Here is a 20,531-nt window from a genome sequence, read left to right as displayed (position 1 = left end):
ACCCACTGAGCAGTGAGTTAATCTGCAACCAGGAGAAGCTGCCTGGCTTTGCCTTCCTCACTGGAATTACATTGACAGAGGCCTGCAGTCTTCCAAGTGACAATCACTGCTCGATAATTAAGAACTCAGCAAACCCGTGAGCTTTAGGGAGCTGATGGATGGGGGCTCACCTGCTCAGCAGGTGCTGAGACTGTGGGAAAGGCATGCAGGAAAAAACCTCAGTCTCATTTAGAGGGGAAAGGGAAGAATTAAATATTTCAGCTTTCAGAGCTGCAGAGATGATGTTAGCCCAGGGATTTTAGCCCAGGGATTTTAGCCCAGGGAGCGGTGTTCGGGAGGGAATGAGCATCACTTGTGACCTGTGCTGCAATGAGGTGGGTGCTGCTTTAGGATGATGCTCCCACACCTTGCTCAGGGCCCCAGGGACAGATCCCATCCTCTGCAGCAAACCTGTGGTCTGGGGACATGCAGCATGGGGACAGATTTTGGGGTGTCTTAGCTTTTTGCCACGTGCTCTGGAGATGGACTAGCAGATGCTTTAGAGGAACCGGGTGCAGGTGGCTTCACCTCAACATTGCTTTCCAGGGGGTCTTTCATTGTCTAGGCCTCCAGATCAAGGGGCAGCTCCTTGGGGCTCTTGCTCTCTCTGCTAACCGCATGCTTCCTGCTGGGGCCGGCATGCTGGGAGGACCTGCTGGGTTTTTGATACATGATGGTGTTGAGGAAGTGGGTGACAGCAGCATTGTCCTCACCGAAGTAGGCTGGCAGGCCCATCATGGACTTCTGTGCTTGCCCCTTGCAAACAAACTGGGTGGTGTGCTCCCGGAGATGCTCGTTGTACATCCAGACATATGAGATCTCCTTCAGGCACATCCCTCAAGCCCACAGACCATCACTGGTTTTGGCATGCTTCTCCTTCAGATGATCCCTCAGCTGCTCCTGGGAGCAGAATTTGTGCTGGACACACATGTAGCAGGTAGGCGGAGGGGAAGGGTTACATGAGATCTTGTGGAAGTCCAACTCCCCCAGTGTCAGGAACCACTGGAAGCAGACTTTCTATTTGTACTGCTTGTCTTTGGTCTTGATAGTTATATCACTGCAGTTTTTCCCCAGTTTCCCATCTTCTAGCTTACTTCTGTGCTTGCTGTGCTGGCCTGGCTTCAACTTGAAACTACCAGTGTTGTCCTCCTCGTGGCTAGGAAGATCTTCACAAGGGCTGAAGAAGCACATCTCATTTTCAGCTTTGCTTTCAGCATCTCAATGTTGATGGTATGAAATTTAGGAGATTCTGAATCTTCGTTAGCTTTGTCATCATAAGGCTCCTCCTCCAGGTCGGAGGGCTCAGAGCTCACTTCTTTGAGCAAGTGCTCATCCTCAAGGTCCATCAGAGGCTCAAACATGTCCTCGGCAGGGAGGCTTTCTCCCTCCTTCTCCAGACTTCCACAGATGTTCAAGCTGGGGATGTTGTCCACTTGGCTGTTTTGGCACAAGAAGGTTAGCATGTTGTCTTCCAGGTAATGTCCTACTTCCTTTGGTTGGTCTTCTCTTGGTCTGACCTTGGCATAATGCTTTTATATCCACTGGGAGCAGCATCTCCACTCGTCGCCTTGCTGCCATGACACGTTTAGCATTAAGGCATCGTCAACAGAAATGGCTTTGTAATCACAAGTGTCCTCCCTGGTGACACAGAAAGAGCTGGTTTTGCTGAGGTCAGAAGTTAATCGGATGGTGAAGAGGTTGATTGAACCTGATGGCTGGAGGTTTACCTCTGTGATGATGGCCATGTTCTCCATGCAATGCTTGCTGCCTGGTGGCATGTTTGCCTTCGCCCATCCCTTTGTCTCTGCAGGAGGAGGGCTGGTCTGAGGTGTGGTCTGCAGAGCACCTTGCCCAGGAACCTGTTGGGTGGTTTCCAAATCACACCATCACCAGCAGCAGATCTTCTTCAGCAGGAGCTGCAGGGCACCACTCTAGTTTCCAGTACCACTGCCTGCCACAGGTCTGTCTCCTGTCTCAGCATCCATCTCCTCTGTGCCATCAGCACCATGATGCTGCTCTTTGCCTACCTTGCCCACTCCCTTTACCCCTTGCTTCACGAACCGACTAACCCATTTCTTGCAAGCCTGCATGTCTTCCACTCCATTTGGATCTTCCACCTCCCCAGGACAGGTGACCAAGCCTGTTACTGAATCCTTGCTGATCATATCCTTTGAAGATACCATCCTGTCACCCAGATCCTCTGTAAGCTCAGCTGCACAAGGAGACTGCTTTTTGAGAGTGCTGTGTTGAGTTGGACCTATTTTTCTCCTCTGTGGTGATGCAACCACCTGGCTTATGCAAGTCCCCCATGATCCTGGGCAGACTGGAGCTCAGGACAGCAGCAGGAGGACCTGTACTCTTCTCCAGCTCACATGGACCATCAGGTTCATTTCCGCTGGGAAATATCTTTGCTTCTCTTTGTTTCACTTTCCTGATTAGCTTCTTTTCAGAATTGCCGTTCACCTCTCCAGGTGTCCTGAGTCCAGCTTCCCAGATGCTGCCTCACCTGCTCCCCTCATCTCTGAGTGTGATCCCTTTGCCTTTGTCTCCCTCTGCAGAACAGGTGTGTGGTGCAGCTTCTGGGACATCTCAAAGGAAATCATGCTAAGGTTGCTGAGCACTCTGCTGATCACTTCTTGCATCTGCATGATGGGCTCTTTCTCCAGGTCTGGGCATATTTTCTTGGGGTGTTCAACGTTGTTGATTGGCATCTGTGTGCTGTTGGTTTTGTCTTTGATCAAAGACTTCAGGCTTCTCCTGGGCATCTTTTAGGCTGCTTTTGATGTCTTGTCTGCAGGAATCAAAGTGGACCTGGCAGTCTTGCTGGGCTGTGGTATGCCACCATTCTTCACCTGGTGCTTGACAGCTTTGTGCCTGGTCAGACCAGGCTTGGACCGGAAAGTAGCTGAACAAATATCACAGGTCATTGGGAGCCCATTTGGCTACTTCTCTTTGTGAAGTTCATTTTGGGAAGGGTTTGGAGTACTGTTAGGTGTGTTGCCCTCTCCTTGGGCCATACTGTTTAATACACAGTTCAGCTTCTCCAGCCCCATGGCTTTTTGGTGTCTCTCCTTTTAAACTCTTTCCTCCATTCTCTGTGGTTTTGGAAAGACCAAGTTTCACCTCTGCTGAAAACTCATGGCCATTTAATTCATCAGGACTTGTAAGACCTCTACTGACAGCTGCTGGCCTTTGCTGAACAACAAAACCGTTTGACACATCCTCTGGTTCACTTTGATGCTTATTTCCATCATTGGAGCAGCTTTCAAATTTATTCTCTTGATTCAGGTTTACCTCTCTTTGATTGGCAGAAGATCCGTTGTGGGTCATCTTGGGTTTCTGGAGGAATGGAGTTAACAACTGTATCTGTGATGCTTGGTTTTCTTTAAAATGAGAACTTGACAGCACAGCACCAGTACTTTTGGGTACGTCTTTCCCAACATCCTTTTGGTTGAACAGTCCTTCTGGGCACCATCCATCTCCAAGGCAGAGCCCCACAGACCATCAGTGTGCAGCAGAGCACAAGGTCTCTTTCAGGTGATCCATAGTTACCCAAAACACCATTGAGGAGGTGACAGTGACCATCGTCAACTGCTTTCATTGGCATGGCCCCACAGTGATGCAGCAAGGGAGGAAAGGTAGGTACCCTTTTCCATGTCTCTTGCTCTGCTGGGCTCATGGTGGGGTGATGGATGTGATGGCTGTTGCCCTCGGGAGGACACCCCTTCATGACAAGGGAACTTGATGTGTTAAGCAGGGATGCACCACATTTCTTCTCATCCAAGAGCTGAGGGTTGAAGCTGAGGACCTCTCCTCCCTCAGCCCCACCACTTTGCAAGCCTTTGGGGTGAGAACAATTGTCTGGCAAGGGCAGGCTGGCCAGAGGTTCACTCATGTAATGACAGCCACTGAGGGACTTGCCATTTCCTTCTCTGGGAACCTTTGCGTTGACTATGCTGGCTTTTGTCTCTGGCACCAAGTGGCGATCCTGGTGGAGATCCTCCTCAGAGGGACCGGGGGGGCTGGTGAGACTCACGGGAGCACTGTGCAGGGGCTGTGTCCCCTGCCCCACCTGGTTCCTTTCCAACCTCTCTGCTGCTGCACGGCCCAGCATTTCTTTCTCAAGCAAATTACAGTTTAACTGGGATTGCAGATGCTTTTAAAACACCAAGGTAGCTTTGTTTTTATCTTGCTCCTGCTCTTCCATGAGCTGATCAGCTTTCTTTCCTTGCCCTGGCTGTGGGGTCACCACTATGTTTGTGAGTGGCAAGAAATACTATCTGCATGGATATTAATGTAATTCAGCTTTGCATGTTCATTTGCTAAATGCTGCAGCTCTGTTACGTTATTTTGCAGCTCTGGCTTCACAAACATGGATTGCTTTGCAAAGCAAGAGCCCACTGCACCGAATGACTCCAGCTGCTCGCATCCACCAGAGAAAAGAACAGCCTCTTTTGCCGGGGCAGCAATATTTTCCACGTTGCCTCCAATGGGGACATTCCCCTCCCCTTGGGCAGGGCAGTATGTCCAATTTTCCCCTTCTAAGGCACCACTGCTCTCCTCTTTCTGATCTGGTTGGATGCAGGAGGTGGTAGAGGGGTGGCCAGGAGCAAACAGCATGGGGAAGCATGGCATCAACAAATCTTAGAATCATAGAATCATAGAATAGTTAGGGTTGGAAAGGACCTCAAGATCATCTAGTTCCAACCCCCCTGCCATGGGCAGGGACACCTCACACTAAACCATCCCACACAAGTCTTCAACCAACCTGGCCTTGAACACCACCAGGGATGGAGCACTCACAACCTCCCTGGGCAACCCATTCCAGTGTCTCACCACCCTAACAGGAAAGAATTTCCTCCTTATATCCAATCTAAACTTCATCTGTTTAAGTTTTAACCCATTACCCCTTGTCCTGTCACTACAGTCCCTGATGAAGAGTCCCTCCCCAGCATCCCTATAGGTCCCCTTCAGGTACTGGAAGGCTGCTATTAGGTCTCCACGCAGCCTTCTCTTCTCCAGGCTGAACAGCCCCAACTTCCTCAGCCTGTCTTCATACGGGAGGTGCTCCAGTCCCCTGATCATCCTCGTGGCCCTCCTCTGGACTTGTTCCAACAGTTCCATGTCCTTTTTATGTTGAGGACACCAGAACTGCACACAATACTCCAGGGGAGGTCTCACAAGAGCAGAGTAGAGGGGCAGGATCACCTCCTTCGACCTGTTGGTCACGCTACTTTTGATGCAGCCCAGGATACGGTTAACTTTCTGGGCTGTGAGCGCACACTGCTGGCTCATGTTCATTTTCTCATCGACCAGCACCCCCAAGTCCTTCTCTACAGGGCCGCTCTGAATCTCTTCTTTGCCCAATCTGTAGCTGTGCCTGGGATTGCTCCGACCCAGGTGTAGGTCCTTGCACTTGTCGTGGTTGAACTTCATAAGGTTGGCATCGGCCCACCTCACAAGCGTGTTAAGGTCCCTCTGGATGGCATCCCTTCCCTCCAGCTTATCAACCGGACCACACAGCTTGGTGTCATCGGCAAACTTGCTGAGGGCGCACTCAATCCCACTGTCCATGTCAGCGACGAAGATGTTAACCAAGACCGGTCCCAACACAGATCCCTGAGGGACACCACTCGTTACTGGTCTCCAGCCGGACATCGAGCCATTGACCACAACTCTTTGTGTGCGGCCGTCCAGCCAGTTCTTTATCCACCGAGTGGTCCATCCATCAAATTGATATCTCTCCAATTTAGAGAGAAGGATGTCGTGTGGGACAGTGTCAAACACTTTGCACAAGTCCAGGTAGATGACGTCAACTGCTTTACCCTTATCCATCAATTCTGTAGCCCCATCATAGAAGGCCACCAAATTGGTCAGGCAGGATTTCCCCTTAGTGAAGCCATGCTGGCTGTCACCAAGCACCTTGTTGTTTTTATGTGCCTTAGCATGTTGTCCACTAGAATGTGCTCCAAGATTTTACCAGGCACAGAGGTGAGACTGACTGGTCTGTAATTCCCCGGGTCTTCCATTTTCCCCTTCTTGAAAATGGGGGTTATATTTCCCTTTTTCCAGTCGTCGGGAACTTCACCTGACTGCCATGATTTTTCAAATACGATGGCCAGTGGCTTAGCAACTTCATTCGCCAGCTCCTTCAGGACCCGCGGATGGATTCCATCAGGTCCCACGGACTTGTGTGCGTTCAGATTTTGAAGATGGTCTCGAACGAGATCCTCTCCTACAGTGGGCCCAAGGTCTTCATTCTCACAGTCCCTGCATCTACCTTCTAAGACTTGGGTGGTGCAGTCAGAGCCTTTGCCAGTGAAGACCGAGGCAAGGAAGTCATTCAGAACCTCAGCCTTCTCCAAATCCTGTGTAGCCAGTTCTCCCCAAAGCTTCCTCAGGGGGCCTATTTTGTCCCTAGTCTCTTTTTTGTTTGCTACGTACCTGTAGAATCCCTTCCTGTTATCCTTAACATCCCTGGCTAGGTTTAATTCTAACTGGACCTTAGCCTTCCTAACCTGGTCCCTAGCTTCCCAGACAACATCCCTGTACTCTACCCAGGCTGCCTGTCCTTGCTTCCATTTTTTATAAGCCTCTTTTTTCCTTTGAATTTTCCTCAGCAGCTCCTTATCCATCCAAGGAGGTCTCCTGGCCCTCCTGCTGCACTTCCTTCTAGTTGGGATGCAGCACTCCTGAGCTTGTAGCAGGTGATCCTTGAATATCAACCAAGAGTCTTGGGCCCCCCTGCCCTCCAGGGCTATATCCCATGGAACCTTACTAAGCAGGTTCCTGAAGAGGCCAAAGTCTGCTCTTTTGAAGACCAGGGCAGTGAGCTTGCTATACGCTCTTCTCACTGTCCTGGGGATCTCAAATTCGACCATCTCATGATCGCTGCATCCAAGGCTGCCCTGGAGTACCACATTCTCAACAAGCCCTTCCCTTTTGGTGAGCACAAGGTCAAGCATGGCACCTCTCCATGTTGGCTCCTCTATTACTTGCAGAAGGAAGTTGTCTTCCACACAATCGAGGAACCTCCTGGATTGCTTGTGCCGTGCAGTGCCATCGTTCCAACAGATGTCAGGGTGGTTGAAATCCCCCATGAGAACAAGGGCCTGCGAGCGTGAGGCTTTTCCTATCTGTCTGTAGAGTGCTTCATTGCTCTTCACTGTTTGGGCAACAAAGAGATGGAGTTTCTGCAGAAGGTTGGCAGCTGTCTCCTGGGATGCCAGTGTGTTCTGGGAGTTGCAGTCACCCTCCTTGGGCAGGCTCAACATATTGAACAGCAGCACTTTTTGCTTGCTGGCTTTGTCACTGAGTCCAGGGGCTGAATAGGTGGTGGGGCTCTTCCTCTCCTCTGTTTCTTCCATCAACACAGACCCACCACTATCCCCTTTGAACTCCACAGCACTTTCTGCCATTTTGGGTGACTCGGGCCTGCTTAAGGGTCTTTCTTCTGTATCTGGGACCTCTTGGAAGTGAAAAGGTGAGATCCAAGGCTGGGGTGGGAACCTGCTGAAAGACAAATTCAGGTTTACTGTTTGGAAGATGGGCATCAAACTTCCCCAGCTCTGCAGCATCATCAAAGCTTTCATCTTCTTTCCCTGGCACAGGGAAGCTCTCAGCACCACACTGGCATGGCAGGGATGGCAGGAGATATTTAGTTTCTTCTGCTACCTCCAGGATCTTGGGGAATATGGGGTCAGTGGAAACAGGAGGGCTTTTTGTCACAGCGTCTGTGTAGATGGGAGCCTCTGGCATGCATGAGTGAGGTAGACTTTTGGAGGAATATCCATTTTCCATCTTTCCAGGATTACTTCCCTTGGCAGCTGCAGTTACCTAGAGATGCTCACTGCTGTCTTTGAAGCAGAAATGGTCCGTGGGGAGCTGGGCTGTGATTCGGAGAAAACTCCAGGAACAAACTTGCCAACAAAGTTTTCAAGCTGACAAGCAGGTATTCTTTATTGCGGCGCCGGGAGACACGGGGGATAGCTCCTCCTAACGAGTGTCTCTCTGTTGCTCCACAAGCTGTCTTTATATAGTCCCTGGGCATACATACATTACGTCATTTTCCAGAAAGTTCCCCACATGCGTACAGAATTGTGGTGGTGGTCTCTGAGGGTCGTTTACTTCTTCCAACAATCTTCATCACTTCTGGCAGCCTTTGGAGCACGCGCAGTAGATGCTCATACCAGTTTAATTGGTTCGTTAGCACAGGAGACATAATAATCCTCCTATCCTCCTACTTATCAGTTAGTTTAACTGTAGCCCATCCTGGACACCTGCTATTCCCAGATACTCCTTATCCCTGTGTCCTGTTCTTCTAGCCTGTTTTTCTTAAAACTCTGTCAACTATAACAATTTATCTTGTACAAGAATGCTCAGTATGTTCTCTAGCTGCACTCTTATTTTTTTTTCTATGTATCATGCACTTTAGTAATTTTCCATTGCTACTGTTACAAAGCCATCAAACTTAACATTACTTAAAACTGACTCTAAAGGTTTATATATTCCGTTTTGTGATTTTCTGTCCCCCTTGTTTCAAATCCCCCCTTTTTCTGTCCTTTTGCAAATTCTTTTGCAACATTTTATATATTACCATTACCATCAAAAGTCTTTTGAAATAATTTCCCTTTTCTACTTGGTGCTTAATTTCACTTCTTTTCCAGTCTTCATAATTTATCATAGCATTTACAACACCAGAGAGAACATTGTATTATACCACAAGTAATCAGTATTAAAATAATTAACACCAATATACCTGCAACCAGTTGCCTCAACCAGGAGAGATCAGGTAACCATGAAGTTAACATTTTCCATATTTTTTTTTTTTCAAAACCCCAGGAGGTGTCATCCATGGCCATTTCATGAAATATCTTAGTTTCTTTCCAAATTTCCTCCAGATCTGTTTCAATTCTGCCAGTTTGGTCTATATAGGAGCAACAGCTTTCACTGATTCTGGAACAAACCCCTCCTTGTGATGTCAATAACATGTCTAGTGCCATTCGGTTTTGTAATACCACCTTAGATAGGCTAGTTATCTCTCATTCTGCCTGGATTATATCAATGTTTTTATTTTCCATTTCCTCTATGGTTGCTGAGATATTTATAATTTATAATTCACTTATTCCCAAAGATGAAATTAGCCCTCTTACAAAACTATGAAATGCAGTGTGCTGTTCAGTAATAGGGTTAAACCCTTACTTAATCTGTTTAGCAAAATTGGGTATTACAGCACCTAAGGTGCTTGCCCCCTTCTAGTTAGGGGCTAGAGTCTTATAAGCATTTTCTCCACATAACCAATACCATCCTTTCCCTTTAGGAATGGGCCACCACTGAACTATGATACCATCTATATTAGTAGTGTGATTGCAATTTGAATGGTGACCTACCTCTGTGGCACTTAAACAAGCATGATCTCCTACCCTGATTCCCGGTGTAATACATCCAAATTTTAACCTTTGTCCATGAGACAGTGTTAGGAATTGGATCTCCAATTAATGGGAGATCCAGGCTTTCTCCTGATTTAGGCAACTGTGCACACACCCAACAGTCACTACGATTAATAACCTTAGTGACATTCTGCACTAATTTCAGGTAAAAGTTCTGGTCCCAAGCTTTTGCTCCAGTTATCACATGAGTCCAAATTATGAGATTTCATACGCAAGGGTCCTGACGGTTTGACCTGCCATGTCTTCTCTGGCTCTGGTGCTTTCTTTATTCTTGAGTAATGTATTCAAGCAGGTTGTTCCTTTATCTTCACTGCTGTAAAGGTGGTCAGTAATCTCTGGTACGGTCCGCTCCACTTTTCCTGTAGAGGATCTCCGGAAAAATTCTTAACATAAACCCAGTCTCCAGATCTGAAAGGGTGAATCAGATAATCCAGACCTCTTGCTCTTGTCCCTACTGTTCTCTTATTTATCTCCTCCAACTGTTTTCCCAGATGGATCAGAAACTGTCAGAGATAGCCTTCCCCCACTTCCTGAAGACTTTCTCCTTTAAACTGGGACTGATATGGTCTTCCATACAAAATCTCAAATGGGCTAACCTCTTCTTTTGACCAAGGTTTAGTTCGAATTCTTAATTGAGCCAGTGGTAAAGCTTGGTACCAATATAAATTTGTTTCCTGACATATTTTACTAATCTGTTTAATCAGATGGTTCATCTTTTCTACTTGCCCACTGGCCTGAGGCCTGTATGGATCATGTAGCTGCCAATCAATTTCAAATTTTTTCCTAATTTCTTGTAACAATTTTGCACTAAAGTGTTAACCTCGGTCTGAAGAAATTGTCTCTGGTACTCCAAAATGAGGTATGATCTCGTTAAATAATATTTTAATCACTTGTCTTGCATTATTTATCCTACAAGGGTATGCTTCTGGCCAGCCTGAAAAAGTATCCTTTAACACCAACAAATATCGATAACCTTCTTTTCTTGATAATTCAGAAAAATCTGTTTGCCACTGCTGTCCCAGATAACTTCCTCTCACAATTGTCCCAATTTAATTTCTATTTTCAGTTTTAGGATTATTCTTAAGACACAGCTGACATTGTTTTGCCGCTAATTGAACTATAGTATATAGATTTCTTCCTACAATTTGTTTGTTTAAGTGTTTATACAAAGAGTTACTATCACAATGAGTTTTATTATGTTCCTCCTGAACTAACTTCCAGAGTTGGTTATAGGGGATTGCAATTCTCCCATCAGGTATCTGAACCCCACCCTCTTTATTTTCCTGTCCTTTTAGATCTTGAAACAATTTTCTATCCTCTTTTGAATACCTAGGTTTAGATTTCTCAATTGTTAGTTTGCCATCAGGGATTAAGAACATGATTTTAGATTGTTCAGCTGCTCGTTTGGCTTCAAAATCAGCCAAATTATTTCCAATTTCCTGATCAGTCACCTTGATGTCCTTTACAGTACATAATAGCTACTTCTTCAGGTAGCTGAACAGCTTCTAGTAATTGTAGAATTTCTGTAGCATGTTTAATCTGTTTCCCTTGTGTGTTCAAAAGTCCTTGCTCTTTCCAGATAGCACCATGTGCATAGACCACACCAAATGCGTATTTAGAATCAGTCCAAATATTTATCCTTTTATCTTCAGCCAGTTCCAGGGATCTCATTAATGTTATTATTTCTGCCTTCTGGGCAGAGGTGTTTGCAGGTAAAGGTTTAGCTTCTATTACCTGTGAAGTGGTGGTAATGACATATCCTACCTTTCGTTCACCTGCTTTCGTTCATGAAGCTACTACCTCAGTAAACCATGAATAAGCACCTTCCAGAGGTTTTTCTTTCAAGTCTGGTCGGCTCAAATACACAGTCTCTATGGTGGCCAAGCAGTTGTGTGTTAGTAGTTCTGTCAGTTGTTCCTGCAAAAAGGATGCTGGATTCACAACATTAGTGACCACAATTTCTATATCATCCCGTTCCACAAGGGTGGCCTGGTATTTTAAAAACCATGAAGGAGATAACCAGTGGGCTCCTTTCTTTTCCAGGACTGCTGATACCACATGGGACACTAGCACAGTAATCTTCTGTCCCAAGGTGAATTTGCGAGCATCTTCAATATTCATGACAACCGCCGCCACAGCCCTTAGGCATCCGGGCCATCCTTTGCTCGCTTCAGCCAGTTTTTTGAAAAATATGCCACTGCCTTTCTGTATGGTCCTAGTTTCTGAGCAAGGACCCCCAAAGCTATTCTCTGTTCTTCATAGGAATATAGCCTAAAGGATTTAGTCACATCCGGAAGCCACAGAGTTGCAGCTCTCATTAGCTCTGTTTTTAAATTTTTCAGTCCATTTTAAAGAGGGAGGGTTTCCTTTCAACAGTTCATATAGTGGTCTTACCAGAACACCATAATCATGGATCCAAAGTCTGCACAAATCCGGTCATTCCCAGGAATCCCGGTCATTCCCGGGAATGCCCGGAGCTCCTTGATGGTCGATGGTCATGGAGTCTGACAAATGGCTTCTTTTCTAGCAGCTCCAAGTTCTGTCTGTCCTCCTGCTATTTCATATCCTAGGTAGGAAACTCAGGTTTGGATTAGTTAGGCCTTTCATTTGGATACTCGATAACCATTCAGTCCCAGAAAATGTAATAATTCCACTGTCCACTGGATACATTCTGCCTTTGTTTCTGTAGCAATTAATAGCTCATCCACATATTGTAACAGAGTCCCGTCTGAGTAGGTGGCTTCCATGATTCTAGTTCTCATGCTAGTTGATTTCCAAACATTGCTGGACTGTTTTAAACTCTTTAGGTAATGCTGTCCAAGTTAATTGAGTTTCCCTTCCTGTGTCAGGATTTTCCCATTCAAAAGCAAATAACTTTGGCTTTCTTTGGCCAATGGTAAGCAAAAGAAAGCGTCCTTCAAATCCAGGACGGCAAACAATTTCTGATTATTCTTCAATTTAGTCAATAAGTCCTACAAATTAGCTACTACTGGACAAATATCCTCTGCTGTTTTGTTGATTGCCCTGAGATCTTGAACCAATCTGCAACTTTTCCCATCATATTCCTTTACTGTCCAGATAGGAGTGTTATATTCCAATTCACATTCAATTAATAATCTATATTTTAAAATTTATCAGTGATTGTTGATTCCCTTTGATCTTCTAATTTTAAGGGATATTGTTTTATTCTAATTGAGCAAGCCCCCCCCTTTTTTATTTACACTTTCAGAGGCAAAGCATTTTTCACCTTACCTGGAACTTCAGATGCCCATACTCCTAGATATACCTGATTAAGGTTTTCTTCTGTTTCAGGGAGGTCCTCCTGTTTGCTTTTCTGCTGAATTACAGATAAACTCAAAACTGCAATTAATTGATTATTTTTAACTCTAAATTCCATTTTGTCTTCTTTAAATGTTGCTTCTTGCCCTAATAAAGATTTTAGAGAATTTGGCATGCATAAAAATTTATTCATTCCTATTTATTTTCCCAATTTGTACTTTAAAGGCTTCAGAAAGAATGCCTCTCTCCTTTTTCCTTTTTTTTTTTTTCCTGGTGGCCAGTAGCTCCCATATCCGTAACGAGTTCTTTTCTCTCTGATTTAATACCAAATAACTTGCTCCTGTAATCACTAAAATTCCACTTTATTTCCTCAAGTCCCTAGTTTTAATTTAACCAGTGGATCTAGTAGGGTATATTCCCCAGGTCCCCGTCAGTCTAGTTGCAATTCAGTCACCAGAGCCACCCCATGGCACTGCCCCCCCACCCAGGGCAGTCTCACTACCAATGTCCAAACTCCCCATAGCACACACACCGATCCGCTTCCACAGAAGAAGAGCCCACTCCCCCACCTCTGCCCGACATCCCTCCTCCCAGGCTCAAACACAGGAGCTGCTCGAGCTCCCCTCCTTTCCCCCTTGGTTTTCCCTTTTTTTTTTTTTTCTCTCACAGTTGCTCACCCTGCTCTGCAGGGGCTGCAGATGCCTGCCTCTGCAACAGCACTTCTGCTTTAACCCTTTCTTAACTCTGAATGGGAATCTGCCGCTTTTTGCCAGTAACAGCAATCTCTTCCTCCTTATCAATATCAGATAGGACAGGTGCAGAGGGTGCTCCTCTCAGAGGTACCTGTGACACATAATTTTCCAACCTATCTTCCTGATTACTGTTTTTTAACTTTAAACATCTTTCCCCAATATCACAGGCTGAACAACACATCTCCATCTTAACTTTCAGTTTTTCCCTGTCCTTTTCCAAAGCGAAAATTAAGGGATCTGGCGGGGCTATATTAATTCTGCATTCAGTCTCTCACTCCACGTGGTTTCTTAAAGTGAAAAACATATCTGCATACATTACTTCATCCCATTCTCCTTGCCACCTCAAAACAACATTAATTGTAACAATGTATTATAGTTCAGAGTTCCATTTTCAGGCCATTTTCCCTGATTTTCCAAAATATACAAAGGCCACCATCGGTTACAAGATTTTACCAATGTTTTCTTATTTACCAAGCCCCCAGGAGACCCTCCAAGTTACTTCCAGTGTGCCAAAATGCTCCCTAAAAGACTCTTTTTCAAGATCTCTTCACTCTGCTGACTTTCCATTATCAGTCTCACATTCACACACACACACGGGATCCCACAGACACACTCCACACAGTTACAACACTGGAGACAGAGACTAAAATTCTATCAAACAAACAACAGTTAATAACACAGTTATAGCATCCTGTCACCAATACCAAAGCACACGACCAAAATCCTTAATGTAACAAGCCACAAAATAAATCAAATACCAACAAGATCCAAAATCATTTCCACAAGACACCCCCTGCGCCTTGTAGGACCCAAACCACAAGATGCCCCCTGCTTCTTGTGGGTGTATACCAAACGGACGCTAGCAGCCGGGTATACGCCTTTACCGACCAGATTTCCTATCTCGATTTACGGAAGGCTTCCAAACCTTGCGTACGCTTACCAAACCAACCGAATTACCAATGCAGTCTTTATGCAAGATGCCCCCTGCACCTTACAGACCATACAAAAGAAAAGAATACCTTTTATGAAGAAGGTCCTTGTCTGCTCCTGCAGTGATCCGAATGAGTCGAGGGGTCCCTCTGGGAAAAATTCTCGAGGGCCCTAGGGATCCCTGTCCTCAGCGGTTCCTGCAGCCGAGCAGAGAGGGTCCCACCTGGGTGGCCAGATTGATTCGGAGAAAACTCCAGGAACAAACTTGCCAACAAAGTTTTCAAGTTGACAAGCTTTCTTTATTGAGGCACCGGGAGACACGGGGGATAGCTCCTCCTAACGTGTGTCTCTCTGTTGCTCCACAAGCTGTCCTTATATAGTCCCTGGGCCAGGAGGCTCAGTGTCAGATTCAAACCGGCCATCAACGGCCACTCTCGATCAGTTGCTGAGGTGAGTAGCTTGAGAGAGGACGCCTGCAACACCGGAGCGGAGAGGGGAGAGATCAGCGTCCAGGAGCCTCACCTCAGAGCGACAAGAGCCACTGAGGAGGGAGCCTCAAGTCCTCAACAGGACTTGCCCAGGACTCGGAAGCTCAGCTCCCGCGAGGGGCTGACTCACAGGGGGCGGAGCCAGGAGGAGTGGCACCAGCTGGGAGTGGCTAAAAAACCTTCCCAGGGAGCGCGGCGAACAGAGCCGGCAAACAGAGAGCGTCGAGGCAGAGGGTCGAGGCAGTTTGCGCAACAGAGCCGGCAAACAGAGAGCGTCGAGGCAGAGGGTCGAGGCAGTTTGCGCGGCAGTTCGCGCGGGCAGGCGAGCCGGCAGGGGAGCGGGTAGGGAAGCGTTCCATCCGCCTCATTGAGAGGACTCGCCTGGAGTACAGGAGGGGGAAGGAGTGCTGAGAGACGTAGACGGATTGATTGACCAGATAGGTCATGGTTACAACACGATCGAAAGCTGTAGTGAGTACTAATGTGGGTATCCAGACTGAGCCTTCCTGCAGACATGCAGCTGTGCAGGTCTCTGGCTGCAGCGAATGCCTGAGCCTGGCACTTGTATTGGAGGGAGCCAGTGACACTGCTTGTGTTCGCTGTGAGCAAATAAATGACCTGCTCAGGCAGGTGGCTGAACTGAGGGAGGAGGTAGAAAGGTTGAGAGCTATTAGAGAGTGTGAAAGTGAAATAGATTGGTGGAACCACACCCTAAGGCAAGGGCAGAGGGAAGTGGTTCAACAAGCTATGGATCCCCTTCCCTCCTACCATCAGACAGAAGGAGAGCTTAATGGACAAGGATGGATGGAGGGAGGTTCCTCCTCAGAGAGGTAAGTGAAAACCCTCACAATCCCTTCCTCCCTCCCAATTGCCCTTGAATAACAGGTACGAGGTCTTGGAAATTCAGGGCCAGGTGAATGGCGATGGTGAGGCAAATTTATCTAGTGGGTCACCCAGGGCTAGTCACTCATCCCCATGCCTCAGAACTTCCCCAACCAAGAAGAAAAGAAGAGTAATTGTGGTGGGTGACTCCCTTCTGAGGGGAACAGAAGGGCCCATTTGTCGACCGGATCCACCCCACAGGGAGGTCTGCTGCCTGCCTGGGGCTCGGATTAGAGATGTTAAAAAGAAACTCTCTGAATTGGTGCAGCCGTCTGACTACTATCCGCTGCTGGTTTTTCAGGTTGGCAGTGACAAAATTATTACGAGGAACGTAAGGGCAATGAAGAGAGACTTCAGGGCACTGGGACGGCTGGTTAAAGGGTCTGGAGCGCAAGTGGTGTTTGCCTCCATACCTGTTGCAAGCGAGGGTGAAGGGATATATAAGAAGACTCTGCAGGTTAATGTATGGCTACGTGACTGGTGCCAAAGGCAGGGGTTTGGGTTTTTCAGTCACGGGCTGCTGTATGGGACACCTGGTTTGCTGGTGACAGGCGGGATACACCAGTCCCAGAGAAGAAAAAGGGTTTTGGGGCAGGAGTTAGCAGGGCTTATTGACAGGGCTTTAAACTAGTTATGAAGGGGGGAGGGGATTTAACTGGGCCTGTTGGGGACAAGCCCAAGAGGAACATGCTAGGGATTGAAGGATGGCGGGCTAAGGAGGATGAAACAATCTCTTGTTTCACTTGTGGGAAAGGATAGCTTTTAAGACTTTGTCCCGCAGGGGAAAAAGGGTACTAGGACTGGCTCCCTGAAATGCCTGTACACCAACTCACGCAGCATGGGGAATAAACAGGAGGAGTTAGAAGTCTGTGTGCGGGCTAAAGGTTATGATCTATTGGCAATTACAGAGACATGGTGGGACAGTTCACATGACTGGAATGTGGTCATGGATGGCTATGTCCTTTTTAGGAAAGATAGGTCAGCGAAGCGAGGTGGTGGAGTTGCTCTTTATGTGAGAGAGCAACTAGAATGTATTGAGTTCTGTCCGGGGTCGGATGAGGAGCAAGTGGAATGTCTGTGGGTACGAATCAAGGGGCAGACTGGCACGGGTGATACAGTTGTGGGGGTCTATTACAGACCTCCTGATCAGGACGAAGGAGTTGATGAGGCTTTCTACAGGCAACTGGAAGTAGCCTCGCGACTACATGCCTTAGTCGTCGTGGGGGACTTTAACTACCCCGATATTTGCTGGAAGACTCACACAGCCAGTCATTCACAGTCTAGGAGGTTCCTCGAGTGCATTGATGATAATTTCTTAATGCAAATGGTGGACGTACCAACTAGGAGAGCAGCGCTGCTAGATTTAGTACTCGCCAACAAGGAGGGTTTGGTCGAAGTGGTGACGGTCAATGGCAGCCTTGGCTGCAGTGACCATGAGATGGTGGAGTTTAGGATCCTGTGTGGGAGGAATAGAATACCTAGCAAAGCCACAGTTCTGGATTTCCGAAGGGCCAACTTTGGCCTCTTCAGTCAACTGCTAAGGGGAGTCTCATGGGAAAGTGTACTAGGCGGTAAAGGGGCTCAAGATAGTTGGTTAGCATTCAAGGACCGCTTCTTCCAAGCTCAGGATCGGAGCGTCCCAATGAGTAGGAAATCAAGTAAGGGATCTAGGAGACCGGCGTGGTTAAACAAGGAGCTGCTGGGCAAACTCAAGTGGAAAAGGAGAATCTATGGATTATGTAAGGAGGGGCTGGCCGCTTGGGAGGAATATAGGACAGTTGTTAGAGGATGTAGGGAGGCAATTAGGACAGCTAAGGCCTCCTTGGAACTCAATCTTGCTAGTCGGGTTAAAGACAATAGAAAGGGCTTCTTCAAATACATAGCAAATAAAATTAACACAAGAGGCAATATAGGCCCACTGCTGAACGAAGTGGGTACCCTGGAGACAGAGGATATAAAGAAGGCAGAGGTGCTGAATGCCTTCTTTGCCTCTGTCTTTACTCCTGCAGACTCTCCCCGAGGGCCCCGGATTTCTATAGCCCCAGAAGGAGTCAGGACAAAGGAGGAGTTTGCTTTGGTAGATGAGGATTGGGTTAGGGATCAGCTATGCAAACTGGACATCTGTAAATCGATGGGTCCAGATGGAATGCACCCACGGGTGCTGAGGGAGCTGGCGGAGGTCATTGCTAGGCCACTTTCCATCATCTTTGGTAAGTCGTGGGAAACGGGCGAGGTGCCTGAGGATTGGCGGATGGCAAAGGTCACACCAATCTATAAGAAGGGCAAGAAGGAGGACCCGGGTAATTATAGACCGGTCAGCCTTACCTCCATCCCTGGAAAGATGATGGAACAACTTATTCTTGACTCCATCACTAGGCATATCAAGGATGAGGAGGTCATTAAGAACAGCCAACATGGTTTTATGAGGGGGAAGTCATGTATGACCAACCTTATAGCCTTCTATGAGGAAGTGAGTAGGTGGAGGGATGATGGTAGAGCGGTAGATGTAGTTTTTCTTGATTTCAGTAAGGCATTTGATACTGTCTCCCACAGCATCCTCATAGATAAGCTAAAGAAGTGTGGGCTTGGCGATCAAGTAGTGAGGTGGATCGAGAACTGGTTGAAAGGAAGAAGGCAGAGAGTTGTGGTCAATGGCGCAGAATCTAGCTGGAGGTCTGTGACTAGTGGAGTTCCTCAGGGGTTGGTGCTGGGACCGGTGCTGTTTAATATTTTCATCAATGACCTGGATGAGGGAACTGAGTGCACCCTCAGCAAGTTTGCTGATGACACAAAATTGGGAGGAGTGGCTGACACACCAGAGGACTGTGCTGCCATTCAGCGAGACCTGGACAGGCTGGAGAGTTGGGTGGGGAGAAACTTGATGAAATTTAACAAGGGCAAGTGTAGAGTCTTGCATCTGGGGAAGAACAACCCCATGTACCAGTACAGGTTGGGGGTTGACCTGCTGGAAAGTAGCGAAGGGGAAAGGGACCTGGGGGTCCTGGTGGATAGGAGGATGACCATGAGCCAGCAATGTGCTCTTGTGGCCAAGAAGGCAAATGGCATCTTAGGGTGCATTAGAAAGGGAGTGGTTAGTAGGTCAAGAGAGGTTCTCCTCCCCCTCTACTCAGCCTTGGTGAGGCCGCATCTGGAATATTGTGTCCAGTTCTGGGCCCCTCTGTTCAAGAAGGACAGGGAATTGCTGGAAGGAGTCCAGCGCAGAGCCACAAAAATGATTAAGGGAGTGGAACATCTCCCTTATGAGGAGAGGCTGAGGGAGCTGGGTCTCTTTAGCTTGGAGAAGAGGAGACTGAGGGGTGACCTCATCAATGTTTACAAATATGTAAAGGGTAGGTGTCAGGATGATGGAGCTAGGCTTTTTTCAGTGATATCCAGTGATAGGACAAGGGGCAATGGGTGTAAACTGGAACATAGGAAGTTCCACGTTAACATCAGGAAGAACTTCTTTACTGTAAGAGTGACAGAGCACTGGAACAGGTTGCCCAGGGGGGTTGTGGAGTCTCCTACACTGGAGATATTCAAGGCCCGCCTGGACAAGTTCCTGTGTGATGTACTGTAGGTTACCCTGCTCTTGCAGGGGGGTTGGACTAGATGATCTTTTTAGGTCCCTTCCAACCCTTGGGATTCTGTGATTCTGTGAGTATCTGGGAATAGCAGGTGTCCAGGATGGGCTACAGTTAAGCTAACAGATAAGTAGGAGGATAGGGGGATTATTATGTCTCCTGTGCTAACGAACCAATTAAACTGGTATAAGCATCTACTGCGCGTGCTCCAAAGGCTGCCAGAAGTGATGAAGATTGTTGGAAGAAGTAAACGACCCTCAGAGACCACCACCACAATTCTGTACGCATGCAGGGAACTTTCTGGAAAATGACGTAATGTATGTATCACAGAATCACAGAATCCCAAGGGTTGGAAGGGACCTCAAAAGGTCATCTAGTCCAACCCCCCTGCAAGAGCAGGGTAACCTACAGTACATCACACAGGAACTTGTCCAGGTGGGCCTTGAATATCTCCAGTGCGCCATTGACCACAACTCTCTGCCTTCCTTTCTGCCTTACTGAAATCAAGAAAAACTACATCTACCGCTCTACCATCATCCCTCCACCTAGTCACTTCCTCATAGAAGGCTATAAGGTTGGTCATACATGACTTCCCCCTCATAAAACCATGTTGGCTGTTCTTAATGACCTCCTCATCCTTGATATGCCTAGTGATGGAGTCAAGAATAAGTTGTTCCATCATCTTTCCAGGGATGGAGGTAAGGCTGACCGGTCTATAATTACCCGGGTCCTCCTTCTTGCCCTTCTTATAGATTGGTGTGACCTTTGCCATCCGCCAATCCTCAGGCACCTCGCCCGTTTCCCACGACTTACCAAAGATGATGGAAAGTGGCCTAGCAATGACCTCCGCCAGCTCCCTCAGCACCCGTGGGTGCATTCCATCTGGACCCATCGATTTACAGATGTCCAGTTTGCATAGCTGATCCCTAACCCAATACTCATCTACCAAAGCAAACTCCTCCTTTGTCCTGACTCCTTCTGGGGCTATAGAAATCCGGGGCCCTCGGGGAGAGTCTGCAGGAGTAAAGACAGAGGCAAAGAAGGCATTCAGCACCTCTGCCTTCTTTATATCCTCTGTCTCCAGGATACCCACTTCGTTCAGCAGTGGGCCTATATTGCTTCTTGTGT

The 20,531-nt window shown here is 47.3% G+C and overlaps 1 pseudogene; it reads right to left on the bottom strand.

Annotated features, from left to right (window-relative positions):
- Positions 1-411: 411 nt before the first annotated feature.
- The window catches only part of LOC136004434 (zinc finger protein 469-like), a 37,317-nt pseudogene continuing 17,197 nt past the window's right edge, over positions 412-20,531 (bottom strand).

The sequence above is a fragment of the Lathamus discolor genome, chromosome W (genome assembly GCF_037157495.1).
Source record: "Lathamus discolor isolate bLatDis1 chromosome W, bLatDis1.hap1, whole genome shotgun sequence".
NCBI classification, from domain to species: domain Eukaryota; kingdom Metazoa; phylum Chordata; class Aves; order Psittaciformes; family Psittacidae; genus Lathamus; species Lathamus discolor.
This window is presented reverse-complemented; position numbering and strand designations above follow the sequence as displayed.